The following is a 9420-nucleotide window of genomic DNA, read 5'->3' as shown; positions in this document are numbered from 1 at the left end:
TTTTTGCTATTTTCATTTGTTATTTCCCTGTTCTTGTCGTTTCTGTGTGGTCCTTTATCATGGTTTTTAGTTTTCTGCCAAAATTCTCTATCTTGTCTCCTTGAACAAAATAAGTATAGTTATTTTAAAGTGTATATCTAAGAACTCCAACATCTGAAGTGCTTGTGAGTTTTATTTTCAGTTATTTCTGTCTGTTTGATTGTTATTTTGTCTCTGAGTGCCTGGTTATTTTTTATTATGTCCCAGACTTTGTATTTGCAACAATGTTACAGAAATAATTTTCAGCTGGGATAATATCTTCTTGCAAAGAGGATTGATTATGTTTTATTCTTTTAGTCATATGGGGTATACTAATACTCTGGGATCACTTTAAGTTCATCCGCACAGCATGTAAAAGAGTACTAATGCTATGCAAGATGTGATGGTAATGCCTCCTTTGAATGGCGCTAAAGTGCCTTCCATTCTAAGTGGGGAGGTACACAATCAGATTTCAATGTGGTGCGCTGGCTATTTAACCCTGTGTACCAGGTAGTATGTTAAGTGTTTTCCAAATATCATTAAGGTCTTACAACAATGCTTCTGAGATGGGTATTACTATTATCCCTACGTTACAGATGTAAAAGTGGTACAGACAAGTTGGGCAATTTGGCCAGTGGTACATGGCTTTAAATGCAAAAGATGGTTTTTGAATCCAAGAGTCTCTGATACTAACGGATGTGGTAGAGTGAGAATATTCTTTAGGGGGCACAACGCAGTTCCCCTTAGCTTAAGCCCTGAATGCTTAATGTCTTAAACCAAAGGATAAATACCATCAATAGGATTATGTAACTTCAGTTTTTTTCCAGGGGCAACTTTTGTGAATGGTCACCAGCCCAACTTAAATTAATTTGTTAAGAAAGAATGATGTCGAGGGTGAATTTAGACTTTAAAAGTACTGTATTATTCTGGGAAACAGTAAGATTTAGAATTACGCGAGGAAGGGCAGTTAGGAGAGGCACTTACAACTTTGTCTAATGATTATAAAGTTTAAAATGCATTATCTATCATTTTAGTAATAGTGTTGGGTGAAGGGAATCACAGTAGGATTAACATATGGGTTAGGAGACTCACCGAGAAAGATCCTAGTTTGTATAAACTCATTGCTGTCATTCAGAATTGGGAGAAAGCCGAATTATGGGTTAAATGTGGGGTCTCTACAGACTTTTTCATGCTGAGAGCAGCAAGTATGGAGAAATGGCGTCTTAGAACTCAGAATTTTTGCTTGATTTGTGTGTGAGATATGTTTATTGTGTTTCTTTTCACAATAACTGCTAGGGCTGCTTCAACATGAATAGTTAGCTCAGTACCCAGAGAGTTTGATTAGCTAAGTTAGGAAGAAAAATGCCATATACTACAGAGGAAATTTACCCTGGAATAAATGTAGATCGTTTAGTCAAATTGCTATATTCTCAGCATGCTAAGGCTTCCCTGGGGAAAAATACCATAGGAGCTTTCTTAGAAACACAAGTAAATAGAACTTATTTTCCAAGGAACCTAAAAAGCATGACCTAGCATGTGATTCAGGACCAGCCAACATGACCTTGGAGGGAAAGATGTCATTTAAAAAGCAATGACCAGAGTAAGGAATGAAACCAATCTTACAGAGGGCTTTTATGAGTCAAACTCCTGGTTGCAAGTGACAGAAACCAGATTCAAATCAACTTAATCACAGCCATCAAGAGGGGAAAGAAAGACAATTTACTGAATTTGGCTGATTTGCATATACTGATTGCATATCATTATAAATTTACACTTGTTGGAGATGGAGAGAGGGTCAAAATGTTTTCAGCAGACCTAAATGCACTTTGGAAGACTCTGAATTCAAAGGGCAAGAAAAGGGGCAACTGGGTAGCATGGTCGGTTGAGCATCTGACTCTTGGTTCGGGCCCAGGTCATGATCTCTGGGCCCTGGGAAATAGCCCCACGTTGGGCTCCATGCCCAGCGTGGAGTCTGATTGGGATTCTCTTTCCCCTTTCCCTCAGCCCCTCCCCTCCCCCACTCTCTCTCAAATCTTAAAAAAAAAAAAGATACAGGGGGGAAAAAAAAGGGGGAATGTATTGTCTCGTGATACCGGGAACAGCAGGAATGGCACTAAATCACACTATACTCGACCCAGAGGCTAAAGAAAGACCCCTCTGCCCTCTCACCAGCCAACCTACCCTTGATCTCTATTCCTCTTTGTGGGCTCTTTAACTACTACTGCATATGCTTTTCCCATGTTAGTGAAAGGAGACACAGGCATCTTTCCCTCTACATTAGTCAGGCCTAGGACAGGTGTTATATTATTTATCTACTGCTGCATAACAAATCATCCCCAAACTCAGCAGTTTAAAATAACAGTCATTTATCATCTCATGGAATTTCTAAGGGTCAGGAATCTGGAAGCTGCTTAGCTGGATGGTTCTGGCTCAGGGTCTCTCATGGAGTTGCAGTTAAGGTATTGGCCAGGGCTGCAGTCATCTAAAGGCACTGGAGAAAAACTGCTTCCAAACCATCAGCATATTAGTAGGTGGAGACTTCATTTGCTTGTCATATGGACCTCTCCACAAGTCTGCTCCCACAGCATGGCGGCTAGCTTCCCCCAGAGTGAGTGATCAGAGCTAGAGAAACCAAGTGGAAGCCACTATATGCCTTTTGTAACCTAATCTCAGAAGTAATGTATCATTTCTGCTTATTCTATTGATTTACATAGGTCAACCCTGGCAGAATATGTGAGAGGATTATACAAGGGTCTGAATACCAGGAGGGCCATCAGAGAGGCTGGCTCCCACAGATGCTGTAATAGATACCACTGTTAGATGGCCGCAGATTCTTCTTGCTATACACACTCTGCGTAATTTCCTTCCCTAGAGTGTGGGCCAGGCCCATGAATATGATTGGGTAATCAAGGCCTTGATTTAGTTGTATTATATAATGAAGGCAAAAGAATTTTGCAGATGCCCTTAAGGTCCCATACCAGTTGATTTTGAGTTAACTATAAGGGAGATGATTCTGGGTGGGTGTGACCCTTTAACAAAGGGTCAGAGACTTGAAATAGTGGAGACCGTCTCCTGCTGGCCTTGAAGAAGCAAGCTGGCATGTTGTGGAGAGGATCTTGTGCCAGGGAATGGAAGGTGGCCTCTAGTTGCCAAAGTCCTCAGTGCTACAGCTGCAAGGAAGCAGATTCTGCCAATGGTTAGTGAGCTTGGAAGAGGACTCCCAGTCTCAGATGAGCTAGCAGCTCTGACTTTCCTTGGTGACAGCCTGATGAAACCCTGACCACAAGGTACATTTCAGCTGTGCTGGACTCCTGACCTACAGAGACTGAGGGAATGTATGCTGTTTTAAGCTGTTACATTTGTGGTAATTTGTTATGCAGCATAGAAAACGAATACAAGTGCCCACCTTTGAAAGGTAAGGGATGTGGAGGTGTTCTCTCTGCCTGTCTCTCTCCATATTGTGAACTGGGAAGAAGATTCTTAAGGCAAGAATGGAGCCATTATGAATTGAGGGGACTGGCAAAGGCTTCTAGACAAACTGAACTTAGCTCTCGGAGTTTATGATAATATTTCAAACATGGAGACCTTCACCATGTCAAGGATGTGAATCATCGAGCAACAGCACTCCCCACTAACAGCTTAGACGTTATTCTCAATGTGGTCTGTGCACAACTTGGAACTTTCTAGAGTGTTTGTTATATTATAAACTCCTGGGCCTCGCTCCAGATGGATTGACTCAATTTCTGTGGGGGTATAGCTTAGGGCTATGTATTATTTTTACTAATCATTTCATAGTTTTTTTATTTTGAAGATTTTGAAAATCAGAAAAAAGTGAAGTACAGCAAGTGCCTTTCACCAAGATTCATCAATTGTTATTTCATCCAATTTTCTTTATTTCTCATATACATATTTATGTATAATTTTGTTGCTGAACCATTTGAAAGTAAGATACAAACATGACATTTTACCCCAAGCACTTTAGTACATATCTCCTACAAATGAAATTATCTCATCTAATCATTTACCCTTATCACATTGAAGCAATGAAACATTGATGTATTATCTAATACAGCCAGTGTTTTCTAATAATTCTCAAAATGCCCTTTAGATGATTACTTCTTAAGTTTTGATCCATAAGCCGGAAGTTTAGGCATCACTGTATTTTGACAAGAATCCAGTGATTCATAGGCACATCAGTGTGAGGAGCCCTGTAGCGATGTTTTGATGGAAGACCTAATCAAGGATCGCATTGCTTTTGGTTACCAATGTTGTCTTTCCTCTCCACCATCTTTAAACTAGAACAGTCCATGTTTTTTCTATCTTTAGTTCTCTTTCTGCTCCCCTCCACCTTTCCCCCTCTCTCCACCTACCTGAAATTTGAAAACTCTTCCATGATTTTGAGACTAGCCACAAAGGAACCATGTAAAGGTTTAATGAGTGTTATAAACAAGATACAGAAAAGGGAGATGGCGAGTGACATCACTAGGATTTGGCTGAGGTTTCAGGAAGGATGTGGTACTTCTGTGGATCTTGAAATCACAGATGCTGGCTGCAAGGAAAATAACTTGTGGGGATGAGCATAGCACATCTGGGAATCTGAGTGAGTTGTTTTCGAGTCACTAGTTCAGGAAACAAAGAACATCAGTTTTAAAAGGTAAGTTGTAGCTTGATGCATAAGCGATCAGAAATTTTAATTTTAGAAAATAATTCCCAGACTCCCAGAAAAGTGTAGGCTACTTAACTGTGAAACTGAAAATTACCTCTGGGTGGTGAGACTAGTGAGTTTTAATTTTTAAGTATATTTCCTACCAGTCTTTATAAAAAGGGATCACTGTAAAAGTTGACTAGCATTAAAAATTTCATACAAGAACTTCCCATAACATTAAATATCAATTCTAGCCTTTAAAGTCACCTCAAATAATGTACATTTACATATCATATTTTATTTCCCATTATTATTTTAATCTTCCCCCTATTATTGGACATTTAAGCTGCTTCTAGTTCTTCACTGTAATAAAAACCTTTGTCCATACATCTATTATATTTCTGGTTATTTTCTTGTAATAGTCCTGACAGGGTTGCTGGGGCAGAACTTAAAATAGACTCTCACTGGGGTGTGTGCCTAGCTCACATCAATTCCCTGAGAGGCTCTGGCTGTGCTATCATTCTCTCTCTCTGTCCCTAAATCATTCTGATCCAGGAAGAGGACCTGGATTCAAGCTGGTCACCTCCCCCTCCCTAAAAAAGGGAAGATTTGGAAACCTGACACAGAGGCAGAAAAGATAGGGTCATCTCAGGCAGGGACCTCATGCAATGACATCAGCCTCCTGCAGCTGGGTTTTGAGCACTCCTATTCTGTCCAGAAGCTGGTTTGTGTGGCCCTTCCTTGAGACATGGGCAGTCTTAGACTTCTTTCCCTGAATCTTTATTTTGTTTGTTATTCTGGGTTCCTACCTATTGCCACTTAAAAAAAAAAAAATGGGGAGGGCAACCCCTAACTGATGTTGGGCTACATGTAATATACAATGATTCCTAGAGAATGGTGGTGTTTGGAATCAGTCATTCAATCTAACTGGATTGAAAGGCAGTGAGACTCCCTTCTGTGTTCTGGGACAGAAATGTAAATGTTCATGCTAAGTGGTAGCCAAGTATCTCATCAACCTCTTACCCTCGGGCAACCGGAGCTCTCCTCAGATGCTCAGGATTTCTGGGTGTCTGGACAGCGGTTTCCAAAACAAAGAGAATGGAGGCTCATGAGGTACCCTGGTGCCACAAATTATGCAGTTAGTCCTGGCTCAAGGTCACAGTCATTAGGTGGAAGTGATAGGACTCAACACCCTCACTCCACAGCCTTTGCTCCCTTGCCAAATGCAGCCAAGTCTCCTTTATATGGAAAGAGACTAATGCCAAATGTCCCCCAACTATAGAGATGCCAGAGTTAGCAAACATAGGACATGCTTATAATAAAAAAGTATTATATTTATCTGAGTTCAAATTTAACTGGACATCCTTATTTTATCTGGCAACTATACATGGCCCAATATCCTATCCCTCTTTTCATTATTACTCTCTCAGGAACAAAAATGAATTTAAATTCAGCACATATATGCCTCAAAGGGTACAGTGTAGAAAACATTTCAGAGGAAATTTCAGAAATTCAGATCTGCTGAAATCATTACTATAGTACTCACCAGGCAGTCTCCACTCAATGAGCTAGCCTAGGCAGCCAGCTTTCATTTCAAGTTTGATGACTTGGTTAGTGCAAACCTTTGTTGAATGCTGTCCTATAGTCGGTGACATTGAATCCCAGCCCCTCTATCATTCTGCAGCTTTTCCTGCTTTCATACTCTCCAAGAACTGGAAGCATTAGTTCGGATATATGTGTATGTCTGGCTCACCTACCTCCCAATCTGTTCTGTTCCTGGGGCTCAGAAGACTTTTCTTTCCCAGGAGAAACAGATTACTGGGCCAGGTTGCAGAATTCTTTAAAAATACACATTGCTCTCTGTTTTCGTAGGCCAGAGGAGACTGCAGAGGAGAGAGATGCAATGAAAATGGGATCCCTAAACTCAGCAGAGTTAGGAGGAGTCACACTGAAAGCAACTGATTGCAGACTCCAAGCGGGTGTGGTCAGAAATCCAAAGGCAGTGCAATATTCAGGACTCAGGAAATAAGCAGAAATCTGTGGCCTAAATTAAACATGGAATTAAATTGATGAGCTAGCATTTTAGTTCTGTTTTTTGTTTGTTGGAGTTTTTTGTGTGTGTTTGTTTTTACTTTTTTGATTTTTTAATTTTATTTTTTATTTAAATTCAATTAGCTAACATATAATACATCGTTAGTTTTTTTTTATTATGTTCAGTTAGCCAGCATATAGTACATCATTAGTTTTTGATGTAGTGTTCAATGATTCATTAGTTGTGTATAACACCCAGTGCTCATCACCACATATGCCGTCCCTAACACCCATCATCCAGTTTTTTGACATAAAGAACAACTTTCATTCTTCAATTTTCATCAATGTTGCAATGGCTAAACCAAGGAACTAGATGAGAATAAGGTATGAATATTCATATATGCCTCTCTCAAGCCCTTGAAAGGATCCTAGGATATGGTGTTACTTTGAATCAACTATTTTGAAGGCATAGGGTATGCAAAATGCTACCATCTGGCTCTCCTACTCTAGCCTTTACAAAAGAGGTCACCGAGCTTGTTAATTTGGGATTCCAAAATTTGCCAAGGATAGACATTCCCTATATACTCAGAGGAAAAAAAAATGTGTTGATTATAGTCCTGCAGAGACCAGTATAAGTAAAGTTAGCTGGCCTACAGATAGAGCCAAGGAAAATAGCATTCACTTCTATTATTTACAACAGAGGGAATTTAATGCAGGCATCCAGGTAATAGAGGAGTTGGGAAATCAAGAAGAAGATACTGAGAAACTCATGGAACAGTAGGAAGTCACTTCTGTGGTGCAAGGAATTGATACTATAGGATCCCAGGGATGAGGTCACCTCATGGAAGCTGGAACCCTGACTGGTCTGCCTGTCAGGACCTTGAGCCATGGAGAAGATGGAGCTCGTACCAGAAAAGCTGATTCTCATTGTAACTTCTGTCCATGCGTTGCCTCCTCACTGGAAGAAATTTACACAGTGATTGAGGCAGGTCTGGATACTGAATGTTGTCCGTGGCAAATCCGAATAGAATTGCAATAAAAGCCCCTAGATTTTGAGAAAGGCTTTGCTTTCTTTAGCCAAGGACATTCCTTTCAGAAGTTGTGTCTACATAGGTCAGATAGCATAGAGTTTATGAAGAAGATACTTGAGTTTTAGAGTCTAGGATCAGGAATATCTACAACAAAGTGTGACTTCCAGTGTTCTATTAGGCAAATAAATTGCATGAGCAGCCTGCTTATATACCATTCAGGACCCATTTGGCAAGCAATGAGAAGGAGGCTGAGCTGAACTGACTCCATCTATGCCTGGTCACGTGATTGGGAGCTCTTCCGTAGCAAAGGCTTTCTGGTGAGCATTCACATGGAACACAAATAAGGTGGCCACAGGAGTCCAGATAGACTCTGTATAGGCTTCAGCACACAGCCTTTCCTTTATCAAAGCAACCAGGCTATGCCACAGCTGAGAGCTCACTTTGTCAGCCTTAGAGATCAGCCCACATCTCTGATGTGACATCACACCTAACAAAGGCAAGTCGGCTCTTTGCTGGATTACAGGTAATTGCTTCTGCTATAGAAGGGATCGTATTTCCCTTCTGCCTGGCTGTGCCTTTGCCAGAACTACCAACTGCAGCCTTACTGAATGCTTCATGCTCAGTCATTATCCTACCCAAATTGGTTCTGAAGGGAGTTCCTTGATCAAAAGCAAAGAAAGCAAGCCGTGGACTAATTCAAATGTAATTCACTTATTTTATATTTTCTATCAATGAAGCTGCAAGCCTTCTCACATGGTGGAATGGTCTCTAAAAATGTAGCCCTGCAATCTTCCAGGGCATCTTCTACCTAATGACATAGCTACTTCAACAGAAGACTGGGTAGGCTCTGAACCAGTGTTCCAAGTAAGGAGCTGTGTCCCCCAATACCTAGAAGATGTGGATCTAGGAACCATGGACTGAGGAGGGACTGAGGTGACTAACAGTTATAACTAAGCTACTCTCAATTTTCTACTCGCTGAGGCTCTTAGTGTCATTCATCCTCCCTTTTAGTATCTGAGGACTGGATGCAACACACAGTGTGTAACCTACAGTACTACACTGTGACAGTACTATAGGCTAGTACTGTATGTTACACATACACTGTATGTTACACACTAAACATCTGTAACATACCGTGGAGTACTTCTGAATTAGAAACTAAGACGGGTCATTTGGGTTCTTCATGCCAGGGGGCAAATGGCAGAAAAGTGGGATACTGTATTAGCTGGAGTGACTGACCATGCCTAGTAAGAATACTATGATTACTGCTGTGCAGTTAGAAGGGATATGCTAAGAACATAATGGATGCCTTTCTTTTATGTTCTCAATGGGAAAGCGTAGTGGGAGACCGTTGGTAAGACCATAGGTAAGACCACTAAGAACTGAAACAGTTCAAGGATCCAGGTTCAGGCTACCCCATCGGGGACATAGCTAAGGGACCAGCAGAAGGTAAGGAGATCACAGAATAGTTAACCAAAAAGGGAAGGCGCAAATACTAGCTCTGGTTTAGGGAGAAGTGGCAGACAGAAAAACTATGGTCTGTTTCCTTGCTTGTTGCATCATGACTTAGAACAAAATGTCTTCTCTCCATATTGTATGTAGAGTATGTTGGTGATGGTAAAATATTCCTTTTGGGCCATAGATTGAAGCAGAATTTGAGGGGGAATAAATATATTCTAAAGTGGAACCACTCAA

Source organism: Ursus arctos, unplaced genomic scaffold, assembly GCF_023065955.2.
Source record: "Ursus arctos isolate Adak ecotype North America unplaced genomic scaffold, UrsArc2.0 scaffold_4, whole genome shotgun sequence".
Taxonomy (NCBI): Eukaryota; Metazoa; Chordata; class Mammalia; order Carnivora; family Ursidae; genus Ursus; species Ursus arctos.
This window is presented reverse-complemented; position numbering follows the sequence as displayed.